The following is a 13,425-nucleotide window of genomic DNA, read 5'->3' on the forward strand; positions in this document are numbered from 1 at the left end:
CAAGTATGTAAATGAACACATGTCCATCACACACACATACACAATGGCTGCAAGTGAATGTCAAAACCCATATCATGACATGTATGAAACCAAAGACAAAATAAACAAGTGGAAGTAAAAATAAAAAATGTATTAAAGATTAAAAATAAGTAAACAAATCAAACATACAACTATGTGGATAACAAAATAAATGGTCCATGTTGGAGAACCAAAGTAAAAATCAAAAAACGAAAAAGGAATACAAAAACAAATGTTGACCAAAGCAATATCAAGTAGAAGCAAAAGAATGAAAAACCATTTCCACATGGTGAACACAATAATGAAAAAAAGAAAATGTTCCTTCAAAAAACAAACTAAATACAGGAATGTACCAGGGTCCATGAGCCCAACACCATAAAGGAAACCTACTACTACCTAATGAAAAAAATATATACAAAAAAGTGGCCATTGTCCGAGCGGTCCAAAATAATAAAAACAAATAAAGGAAACCTAACACTAACTAACTATATAACTATATACAAAGGCAGCGGGCAAGTCCTGCGGCTCACTTGTTGATGTTGCTGGCCAGGGCATCATCGAACTCCATGTCGATGTCCTGGAGGCGGGACTCTGTCCTGGCCCCGAGGTCTCGCAGGGATAACCCCATGTTCAGCTCAAACTCCCTGCGAGCTTCCTCGAGGCACTCAGCCCGCCTCAACGCCCGACGCATGGAGAACTCCGCCCTGACCATGGCGAGCCGCTCCTCTTCCGCCCGCTGCCGCTCCGCACCTATCCGCTGGACCAACTGTTCCCACACGGAAGACACCACCATCCCAGGGTTGCCCTGCCCTCCGGCCTATGCCTGCCCCTCTGATCTTGATGGCCCGAGCCATGATGCCTCCCACGTCGAGCCCGCTGCTGCCTCCGACGCCACTGCCTCTGCCAGCACGACGGCATCCAGGCTGATGGAAACCACCGACGCCGTCGTGCACGTGCCCTGCCTGATGATGCTGTCACATCTTCCATCTGCTGGGGTCCAGTTGCTGTGTTGTCCACCCCTGCTGGACCTCTGACTCCCAACTGTGGCAGGGATGGGATCCCCACCGAGCTGGCTGCATTGGTCGGGGCAGGTCCACAGGGGGCCCTGGTGGCATCTGGGCTGGAAGACGGCAAGGAGAACGACTGGTGGATAGCCTGCACAGAGGAGGAGAGGGCCGCCACATTGGCCAACACATGCAGGAAACCCCCGAACATGGCCGATCCCAATTGGGCCACGTCGGCACGGTGCACTTCGTGATGACGTGCGTGCTCCTCCCGGGAAGCACGCACGGCATCACGAATCACAGCCGTGTGCATCGCGACCCCAATCAGGACCTTCTCCGCACGGCCAGGGGTTCCCACGTCCGCAGGTGGAGGGGAGTCAGGTGACATGGACATTCCCTCTACCTGCGGACGGGCCTGGGACGGGGCATCCCTGCTGGTGCATGGTGGTGTACTCACAGGGTCAGGGACAGCGACATGCACAGGCCCCTCCACGGTGACCTGTGCTGCCTCCTGCCCCTGGCCCTGGACTGCACCACTTGCACCAGCAGGGATGCCCCCACCAGGCCCCATGTGTGCCCCAGTGGCGGCCTCCTCCTCCTCTGTGCAAGCCACCAACCTGGATGGCTCCTCACCGTCTCCCACCGTAGCAGGCCCCTGTGGGGGCTCACCCACCCCTTCCGCTGCAGCCGTGGGGGCATCCCCGCCGCCTTGCTCCACAGCGCCGTCTCCGCCCTCTTCTTCACTAGCCGCTGCGTAGAGGGAGACAAAGAACACAAGCATCAGGGCACTGTACAATGGTCCCCTAGACAGGAAGCAATAGCAGATGAGCACCACTGTCAAAGTACACTTCCATCATGTCCCTCCACAACACATGGGTCAGTCCAGGCAAAACACACACAGTAACAGGCATGGTGCATGCCATGGACATTTCCATGCATGTCCAATGGACTCTTGAAACATTCAATGATATGTAACTCACATGCATCATGGCTCATGCCTATCACATGCACACACTTCACCTCAGTCACATCCATCTGGCCCCAAACACACCAAACACAGCGGATACAAGGGTAATTTGGCTGCTTCACTGAATCTGTGCATTGTCACACACATGTGTCATGCATCCATGGCATGCACAAGTCACAGACACGCAGGTCAGGCACACAGACATGGCTACCATATATGTACCTGGCATCAGCACCCATCCCTCACCCCCACCCATGTCCAGGTACAGAGACTGGCATGCTCTCATGTTCAAAATCTGCATAGGGCTCCCCATGCGGCATTTGAACACATGCAACAACCATGTGGGTCACACATCACTGGTCGCACATGCATTACCATGATGTCCCTGCACACATACATGCATACATGGCCTATGGCACACATACAGGCAAGTATCATAGAACCAGCACACCGCAACATGCCCTGTCTCACACAGTAATACTTGGACACTTACCGCTCAACTCCAGACGGGCCTCCCTCTCAAGGATCTGGGCGTGGAGCGCTGGGCGTACGAGTTCCAGGACCCTCATCTGGATGGAACTCATGCGGCCCCGGCCCCCCTCCACGAGGCGCCGGGCCTTCACAAGGGTCCTGGACCTCAAGTCCTCCCAGCGCTTCTTGATCTTCAGGACGTCGCGGGTTGCCACCCCCTCCGTGTTGATGGCAACCACACAGTCGGCCCAGATCCTCTGCCGTCCTTCCTTGCTGGCGCGGGACGATCCAAAGAGGGCATCATACTGCCCCAGGACATGCTCCACCAGGACACCAACTTCGGTGGCAGTGAAGCTGGTGCCCCTCTGCCCCTCTGGCCTGGGGTTGCCACTGGTGCCAGATGTGGAAGTGCCCGACATGGCAACCCCAGAGGCAGGTGTGGGTGGGCAACTGGGTCCTGGGGCTGGGCTGTGGAGCGATGTAATCCCAGTTGGGAGTCTTCAGTTCCAGCAGGGGTGGACACAGCAACTGGACCCCTGCAGATGGCTGATGTGCAGGCACCAAATGGCAGGGCACGGTGGCAGCAGGCAGGCAGGCAGGCAGCAGCAGATGGCACGTGGGAGGCTGCTCGGGGCACTGGGGGGCAGTAACTCGGCCTTCTGGGCAGGAGCGTGGTCTTCCGTGTGTTTTTGCGTGGCCAGCTTGATACGGAGTGATTTGGCACGTGAAAATCCTGCACGTCAGCGTGAAATCCGAGGAAAGGCCCTTAGCGCGTAAGCGCGTCAGCACGCATAGGCGATTCTATTGGACCAGAGTCCCTCAGCGCGTAAGCGCGTCTGTGACGTGACCCGCACGGGTGTTCCCCACTCAGCACGTGATGACGGGGCACACGTGGAAATACTGCACGTCAGAGTGTCATCGCGTGTAATTGGACAAAAGTGCACGTACACGCGATTGGCCTATGTACGTGTATTTAATGGGTGCGCGGGCACTTACACACGCAAGTACGCCAGCGAACCTGTATCCCGTGGTGCGTGTGAATTTCCACACGCTATTGGACTGGGAACTGGATTCCAGGGGTGCGCGGGTCACACGCTGTATCCCTTGGTGCGTGTGAATTTCCACACGCTATTGGACTGGGAACTGGATTCCAGGGGTGCGCGGGTCACACGCTGTATCCCGTGGTGCGTGTTAATTTCCACACGCTATTGGACTGGGAACTGGATTCCAGGGGTGCGCGGGTCACACGCTCGCCTAGAACATGCGCAAAGCATAAATTTGCGCACTTTAACAATAACAAGCTCAGACGCCAGGATGAACATACCGTTCCTAGCACCAGTGGCAGTGGGCTACCAAAGGAGGAGGAGGAGGATAGTCAGGGCCAGAATATTCACACCCAGAACCAGCCTTTTCGGGATGCCTGATGACCAGGTGTATGGGAGGTACAGGTTTCCACCACACATTATACTGGACCTGGTGAGTGAGTGGGAGGATGACCTCACATCACCCACCCTGTGCTCCCAAGCACTCAGCCCCCTGGAGAAGGTCCTCAATGTACTGCACTTCTTAGCCACTGGATCATTTCAGCGGAAAAGTGCCATAGTGGGTGGGGTGTCACAGGCCACCCAGTCACGCTGCCTACACCAGGTCTTGAACATCATGACTGCACGCCCATCAGTCCGCAGGCACATATACCTGCCCAGAACACCTGCAGAAAGGCATGCTGCCGCCCTGGATTTTTACGGTGTGGCACGATTCCCCAAAGTTCTAGGTGCCATCGACTGCACCCATGTGGCTCTACGTCCCCCCAGGGCATCTGAGCACATCTATAGGAACCGCAAGCACTGGCATTCCATCAACGTGCAGGTAGCATGTAATGCCAAGGGAATCATCACCTCAGTATATGCCAACTATCCCGGCTCCACCCACGACAGCTTCATTTACCGAATGTCCACCCTAAGCCGGGACCTAGAAGCTGGGCGGCATGGCGATACATGGCTGCTTGGTGAGTATGTATGCCACTGCACATGCATGCATGTTGGATACTGAGCAAGGTCACAACCCCATCAATGATACCAATCACCACCTCCACAGGGGACAGTGCCTACCCTCTCAGCCCCCACATGATGACGCCAATTCGGAACCCCACCACGCCACCCCAGGTAAGATATAACACAGCCCACATTACGACCCGGGGCATAGTGGAGCGCACATTCGGAGTGCTAAAGTCACGCTTTCGCTCCCTTGACCGTTCTGGCGGGCAGCTGTTATACTCTCCCCCAGTAGTGTGCAGGATCATAGTGGCAGCATGTGTCCTGCACAACGTTGCAACACGCCGGGGCCTGGCCGTGGACATGGTGGTGGCCCCACATCCCCAACCACATGCACAGCCGCTGCGCATGGGAGGGGAAAGGGCACGGGGGGAGGCAGCCCGTACACAGCTAGTGGCTAATTACTTCACATAGAAATAACACCCCTGTGGAGTGCACACTGCCCTGGCACATTCCATCTGAATATCAATGATGACTCAACCTGACACTGATCCTGAATGTCTGGAGAATGAACCGTGAATACCATATCAGCCTGAGATTGTTCACCTGGAAGTGTCACAATGTGTGCATCCCTACCCACACAGACACCACCAATGCAGTTTTGTGAAGTTACACATTCAAGCAGCTAAAATGAATACCCACTTGCAAAATGCAACAAGAGGACAGTGCCATGTCAGCCAACCCAACCCCAGCACCGCCACACGACACACCGTGCCATGTCATGCTAATTGTAGGTAAACAAAGTAATCCCCACAACATGACACTAGTCTCACTATGTACAGTGTCCCTATTAGAAACCTGCAACACCTGAAATGCTCACAGCAATGCCGGACCAACAACATACTTGAGCACGTAGTACCATTAACATGACATCACAAATGTTACATATTGGTAGTCTCACCACCTGGAAATGCCTGCACTCCCACCACTACCAACTGTGCAGTGTTGGCGCCATGTAGAGTTGTAGGTGCACTGCTGCCAACATGGACCCCATCTCCAGACTAGAGGTCCTTGTGTAGACATGAGGAAGGGACCTGCAAATTGGGAGGTAGACACAGAAGATGAGTTACACATCAATGCAACATGCAGTGTACAACACAACAGCAATATGCACTAGGAATGTATACACAGTATTGACTACAGACTGCCCACACAGCTCATGGGAGTCCAACGTCACTGTGTAATTCACTGTCACTTGGGCACACCCTTTGCAAGCCCATGGAAACGGGAAGCAGGAGGGGTGTGTGTGACTCAAACCCAAGCATCTGAACCAAATACATTACAAGCCTGGATGTGCCCAGCCACAATGCAGCGTATGCCCACAGGAACCACGGAAGCCAACAAATCGTCCCAAAAAAATAGGGAATAAAAGAAATAACAATAAAAATAAAAATAAGAAACAATCAAAAATGGCCATTGATGGGCCCGGGGGGGGTTGGGGAGGCCACCCAGGAGGTCCGAGGACAGGATGCACACCAGAACCCACCTGCGTGGATCCTGGGAAAATAAAACACCTCCATGGGCTCATGGCCCACACGGCTACCCTGTTGTGGGAGTATCACTGCTGTCGCTATTGTCACCCTGTGCAGCTGCATCCGGAGGTGGTTGCACTATGGGAGGCAGCCCACGCAAGGCCCTAGTCTGCTCCTCCATGGCTGCAAGCATGCGGGTGTGGTAGGTCTGGTTCTGGAGGATGAGTGTGCGGAGGTCCCCATGCAACAACTCACGGGATGCCCGGACCTCCGCCCTCGTTGCCTGCATCTCAGCTGAGAGCGTACGGGTGAGACGCTCCAGCTGCTGTTCTGTCCTTTGGTGTGTTGAAGCCTCAAGCTCAACAAGAGTCGTCCTGAGGTGAAGGAGCTCCTGCCTCAGGGCTTCCCTGTGGCCCTGGGACTCAATGGAGATGGCCTCCTGCAGAGTCGCCAGTGCGCCCGCCTGTTCCCGTTGGACCCCAACATGTCCTCCCTGTGTGACTGGCAGATGGAGTCGGTTGCCTGCTCTAGTCGCTCCATCAGCCTTTCTGGGGGGACAATGGAAGTGGCCACCCTATCCATGGCCTGAGCCATCATCTCGGATGATGCAGCCTGTTGGGTTGCCATACCGTAAATGGATTGCTCCCATGCGGTATTGCCGGGTGGCGTACGGCCACCACGTCGGCGGGCACCACACCTGTCTGGGGCAAGGCGAACTGCGCCTTGCTGTGCCGGCACTGCCTGAGGCTGCAGGACTGCATTCCCCCTCTGATCTGCTGGCCCAGGAACAGGATCAGATGTCGCGGAGTGTGACCCTGCATCCGTAACCACCGAAGGCGTAGCTGCCAACACTGACATCCCCATGGAGGGTTCTGACCCTGGTGCAGGTGGGTGAGACAGAACAGAATCCCTCCCTGGAACACTCACCTGCGACGGCACGTAGGTCTCATCCGAATCAACACCTGAGTACAGCTCGGGGGAGGTGCAGCCAGAGACACCCCTTGAGAGCACGACCTGCAGCACTTGTGGGTTCTCCCCCACCACCACACCACGTCCCTCACTGGTGGTTGGTCGGCCCTCGGACCCCTCCTGGGTCTGCACCATCTCCACAACCCCAGCAGTATCAGGTGCGTCTTCCCCTGCAAAGACATGAAAACAAAGAAATGGAAACAGGCATTGGCACCATGGCACACAATGAGGGCTGAGAAGCAAGAGAACCAGTACTTGATTGACACATGTCCCACATGACTAAAACCCTCACATGCATGCACCCTCACTGCGTATGAAGTGCAGGCAAATGGCACACACTGATGACACCAAGATGGAAAATGAACACATTTTCTGCATGCTGCCTGGCAGTGGCATCACACATTGGCCTGTGATTGCCAGGTGAAACACACATGCCATCACACAGATGGCATGTACCATTGCTATTGAGTGAAGATAGAGAGGAGGGCAGCACCTATTCATTCAGTCCAGTTCCCGCATGTAATTGCTTTTCTAATTCTAACAGGTCAGATTTTTCACCTGGAGCTGCCAGTCTGAAATGATCCAATTGCACAGGGACATGTGTGTACAAATGATATCCAGGTAACAAAGTCACTCCACTTCTCCATTGCCATGTCAGACATGTGACTAGTGGACAGCGACATGGCTAGTAAAAGTGGGGGAATGCAAACAATCTGACTGAATGAACAGTGAAAAATAAGCAACAATGTTGTGGCAAGGTGACACTTCAAGGGCAACTGGCGTGCAGTTGGGCTAGATGTCTACTGTTGGCAGAAGGGATACTGCTATGGCCAAATGCAGCTGCGCAGGAAGTATTGCATGAAGCACATGGCTGACCCATACGACTCAGGCGCACACACTCTCACCTGGCACACAAACAGAAGCCCTCACACACACACCATGCACATGGATGACACACACATGCATGTGCACTCACCGGACAATGCCTCGTAATCAGCCAGATCTCCCACGCCTTGGATCTGTTCCTCCGTGACGTAGGTCCCAGCGACTGACTCATGTGGAGTGAGTTCCATGTCTACTACTGGAGACCCACCTCCAGTCACTAGAGTTGCGGCATGACTTGAGGCCAGCTTACTCTTTGCCCTGCGCTTTAGGTCATTCCAGCGCTTATAGCAATCATTGGCTGTGCGCCTCACGATTCCAAGGGCACTTACGATGTCCGCAACGGTCTGCCAGTGTGCCTGGCGTTGTGCAGGTGTGGTCTTAGATCCTGCAACAATGACCATCTCGTTGTCATGTCCGGACACATACTCGACAAGTGCATTCAGTTCGTCATCCGTGAAGCTGGGCTTCCTGGACGGGCCGGACTGTGTAGCCGTGTCTGGGGCATCAGCCTGTGCCGGACGAGCACTCTTCCTCTTCCGCTTGGAAGGTGGTGGTGATCCTGAGTGTCCCGCGCCGCTCTGGACACTAGGGGCAGGAGCCCTGGTGGACTCTGTATCAGGATTGTGGGATTGCACACTCAGCATGGGAGTTGGTGCAGGCATTGGCTCTAGTGTGATGGTGTCAGGGGGAATGTCAGCAGCATGGACTAGGACCGACACTGTCCTGGCTGGGTGTGTGAGGGCTGGGGCGGATGGAGCCGCAGCTGCCCCTGCAGCCTCTCCGCCCTGCCTCCTTGGTGCAGCAGATGACCTTGCTGCCCCAGATCCACGTGGCATGATGGCATCAACGTGCACCAGCGCACGTGTCGTAGCCCTGCTGACCTGGAAGTCAGCCATGGAGTCAGCCAGGTCTGGTGCCACAATGGGCTGGTCCAACAAGGGCTGAGCATCGATGGTGTCAGCCACATCAGCCTCAACGGGAGGGGGGGGGGGATTATGGGTGCCCGTGACTGGTCCTCCACACATGGGGGGACAGGCTCACCCTGCAAGTTACGACCACGTCCCCTACCGGATCCACCACGGCCACCACTTGTGGCTCTTCCACCTTTGCCACCCTTACAGAATCCTCGCCTCCCAGCCATGGCACTGATGTTAATGTGCGTATGGGAGTGGATGTAGACTATTGTCCTGGGCAATTGGGGGTCAAAGGGGTTGGGTACCAGATGGTAATTGTACCCTAGTGCTCTAGCAAGGTTGATTGTAACCCCTGGGGAAAGATGACGGGTCACGCAACGCACAGGAGGCCCAAAAAAGGGAGATGACGTGCACGCAACCCCTCCTAGACCACGTGTGCAGAAAGAAAAACCTGCACTACGCTGTGGCACCCAGTAACACAAGAATGAACGTATGCGTGTCACATGCAGCCTAGAATGACCTCTGAAGGGGTAGGCTACACACGGGGCAAGCACAGATGTTAGATACGTGCGTGACTCACCGTCTGCCTGGTAAACGAGCGTGTAAAAGGAGCACGTTTGGTTGGCAACACCCCCGCCAAAAGAAGATTTGTACGCTGTCTGAGGAGACAGGACAACAGTAGAAGGGAACACTGTTTGAGGGAACAGGCCCAGGTAAACCAGTAAAAGAGAAAAAAGAGAAAAAGCTGTCAGAGGTAACAGGGAATACGAACTTGAAACGCTGTGAAGTAAATCGCGTGTGAAACGACAAGAAGTACAGAATTCACCCACTCGCTCTCCACGAAAAGCACGTACAAGGAAAACGTGTTCTACACGTACCTTTTATACAGGCCCACACGTCCAGCGTCACTTACGCGGCGTGTACGCGCTAGGGCCATTTCCACCAATTACATGCTTTGTCACTTCTGCGTGTAGGGCCATTTCCACCAATTACACGCTTTGTCACTTCTGCGTGTAGGGCCATTTCCACCAATCACACCCTTTGTCACTTCTGCGTGTAGGGCCATTTCCACCAATCACACGCGATTACACTCTGACGTGCAGTCTTTCCACGTGTGCTCTGTCATCACGTGCTGTGTGGGAAACACCTGTGCGGGTCACGTCACAGACGCGCTTACGCGCTGAGGGCCTTTCCTCAGTTTTCACGCTGACGTGCAGGATTTTCACGTGCCAAATCACTCCGTACCAAGCTGGCCACGCGTACGCACACGGAATACCACGCTCCTGCCCGGAAGGCCGAACTACTGCCCCCCAGAGCCCGAGCACGCTCCCACCTGCTGCTGCCTGACTGCCTGCTGCCCCTGCACTGCCGGGGGGTGGGGGTGGTGAATGACATGGGTGGGTGCCTGGTGGAGGCTGCCCCTGCACTGCTGGGGGGTGGGGGTGATAGGGGACATGAGTGGGTGCCTGGTGGAGGCTGCCCCTGGTGACTGGGGGGGTGGGGGTGGTGGGAGACATGAGTGGGGGCCTGGTGGAGGGTGCCCCTGGTGGCGGGGGGGTGGGGGTGATAGGGGACATGAGTGGGTGCCTGGTGGAGGCTGCCCCTGGTGACTGGGGGGGTGGGGGTGGTGGGAGACATGAGTGGGGGCCTGGTGGAGGGTGCCCCTGGTGACTGGGGGGGTGGGGGTGATAGGGGACATGAGTGGGTGCCTGGTGGAGGCTGCCCCTGCACTGCTGGGGGGTGGGGGTGGTGGGAGACATGAGTGGGGCCTGGTGGAGGGTGCCCCTGGTGACTGGGGGGGTGGGGGTGATAGGGGACATGAGTGGGTGCCTGGTGGAGGCTGCCCCTGCACTGCTGGGGGCTGGGGGTGGTGGGAGACATGAGTGGAGGCCTGGTGGAGGGTGCCCCTGGTGACTGGGGGGGTGGGGGTGATAGGGGACATGAGTGGGGGCCTGGTGGGGGCTGCCCCTGCACTGCTGGGGGTGGGGGTGGTGGGAGACATGAGTGGGGGCCTGGTGGAGGGTGCCCCTGGTGGCGGGGGGTGGGGGTGATAGGGGACATGAGTGGGTGCCTGGTGGAGGCTGCCCCTGCACTGCTGGGGGGTGGGGGTGGTGGGAGACATGAGTGGGGGCCTGGTGGAGGGTGCCCCTGGTGACTGGGGGGGTGGGGGTGATATGGGACATGAGTGGGGGCCTGGTGGGGGCTGCCCCTGCACTGCTGGGGGTGGGGTTGGTGGGAGACATGAGTGGGGGCCTGGTGGAGGGTGCCCCTGGTGACTGGGGGGGTGGGGGTGATAGGGGACATGAGTGGGGGCCTGGTGGGGGCTGCCCCTGCACTGCTGGGGGGTGGGGGTGGTGGGAGACATGAGCAGGTGTGCAGGGTAGTCCCCTGTTTTGTGGGCTGCCTGCAGGGGCCGTGGAGGGTGTACAGGGAACACCTGTGAGGACCCACCCAGCCTAATCGCGTGTGTAACTTCCCACGCACCCCTGTAATACACGTACCAAGCCAAATCGCGTGTGAGAATTCCCGCGCACCCCTGAAATACACGTACCCTGCTGAAATCACGTGTAAAACTTCCCGCGCACCCCTGAAATGCATGCGCCCAGGCTATTCGTGTGTGGAACTTCCCGCGCACCCCTGAAATACACGCGCCCAGGCTATTCGCGTGTGGAACTTCCCGCGCACCCCTGAAATACACGCGCCCAGGCTATTCGCGTGTGGAACTTCCCGCGCACCCCTGAAATACACGCGCCCAGGCTATTCGCGTGTGGAACTTCCCGCGCACCCCTGAAATACACGCGCCCAGGCTATTCGCGAGTGGAACTTCCCGCGCACCCCTGGAATACACGTAGCACGCTGGGAGACATGAGTGGGGGCCTGGTGGAGGCTGCCCCTGCACTGCTGGGGGGTGGGGGTGATAGGGGACATGAGTGTGGGCCTGGTGGAGGATGCCCCTGCACTGCTGGGGGGTGGGGGTGGTGGGTGACATGGGTTGGGGCCTGCTGGCAGGTGCCCCACAGTGCTGGGGGGTGGGGGGGGTGGGAGACATGAGTGGGGGCCTGGTGGAGGCTGCCCCTGGTGACTGGGGGGTGGGGGTGGTGGGAGACATGAGTGGGGGCCTGGTGGAGGGTGCCCCTGGTGACTGGGGGGGTGGGGGTGATAGGGGACATGAGTGGGTGCCTGGTGGAGGCTGCCCCTGCACTGCTGGGGGGTGGGGGTGGTGGGAGACATGAGTGGGGGCCTGGTGGAGGGTGCCCCTGGTGACTGGGGGGGTGGGGGTGGTGGGTGACATGGGTTGGGGCCTGCTGGCAGGTGCCCCACAGTGCTGGGGGGTGGGGGTGGTGGGAGACATGAGTCGGGAATGAGTGGGGGCCTGGTGGAGGCTGCCCCTGGTGGCTGGGGGGTGGGGGTGGTGGGAGACATGAGTGGGGGCCTGGTGGAGGCTGCCCCTGCACTGCTGGGGGGTGGGGGTGGTAGGAGACATGGGTGGGGGCCTGGTGGTGGGTGCCCCTGGTGGCCGGGGGTGGGGGTGCAGGGGGACATGAGCAGGTGTGCAGGGTAGTCCCCTGTTTTGTGGGCTGCCTGCAGGGGCCGTGGAGGGTGTACAGGGAACACCTGTGAGGACCCACCTAGCCTAATCGCGTGTGATAATTCCCACGCACCCCTGTAATACACGTACCCAGCAAAATGGCGTGTGATAATTCCCACGTAACCCTGTAATTCACGTACCCTGCCAAATAGCGTGTGATAATTCCCGCGTACCCCTGTATTACACGTGCCCTGGCTAATCGCATGTAAGACTTCCCGCGTACCCCTGTAATACACGTTCCCTGGACAATCGCGTGTTGAACTTCCCGCGTACCCCTGTAATACACGTTCCCTGGACAATCGCGTGTTGAACTTCCCGCGTACCCCTGTAATACACGTTCCCTGGACTATCGCGTGTTGAACTTCCCGCGCACCCCTGAAATACACGTACCCTGGCACCCTGGCTAATCGCGTGTATAACTTCACGCGTACCCCTGATATGCACGTTACCCGCTTTGCGTTCCTTGTTTGGCAGCCCTGTAAACTGGTCCAGGGTTAGCGCAGCCCTTTGCGATGATTTAGCGATTTTGATGGCTTTTCCTTGCGCGAGGGCGTTCTTGGGGGCGTTACTGGCGCTGCTGCAGGGTCGCTGCGATACTCTGCGCCACGGCTGGTTTGGGAGCCTAAAATCCATGAATACGCTGTGCGCGGAAATCAGTTTTAGCACACGTGCCTGGCGCAGACAATCGCACGCGGACACTCTGCGCCAGCCGCTTGCGACACTTTTCTGCGAAATTCTATGAATTACCCTGTTAATGTGTAAGGCCAATGTGTCAACTCAATGAAATTTTATTGGTTTTTGTGAGATATCAGCATGGTGCCTGGGGAGGATCTGTGGTGAAGATTCAGAGGTGTAGGTTCCACCACTCCTTGCTCTGATGCACTTTAGTGCGCTTCAGGTTGTAATGCATCGGTGCACTTGATGTCACTTGGAGAAGGGCTGGCAGATGGATAGACTGGAACTTGTGGCCACCTTGTCATCACATAGGCACCAACCCCCTCCTACAACCTCATAGTTTGCAGGTGAAGAGAAGATGAAGTGTGGTTGGAAATGGGACATACCCACTTTGACTAATATTATGATGA

Source organism: Ambystoma mexicanum, chromosome 4p, assembly GCF_040938575.1.
Source record: "Ambystoma mexicanum isolate Mex_15411 chromosome 4p, UKY_AmexF1_1, whole genome shotgun sequence".
Lineage (NCBI taxonomy): Eukaryota > Metazoa > Chordata > Amphibia > Caudata > Ambystomatidae > Ambystoma > Ambystoma mexicanum.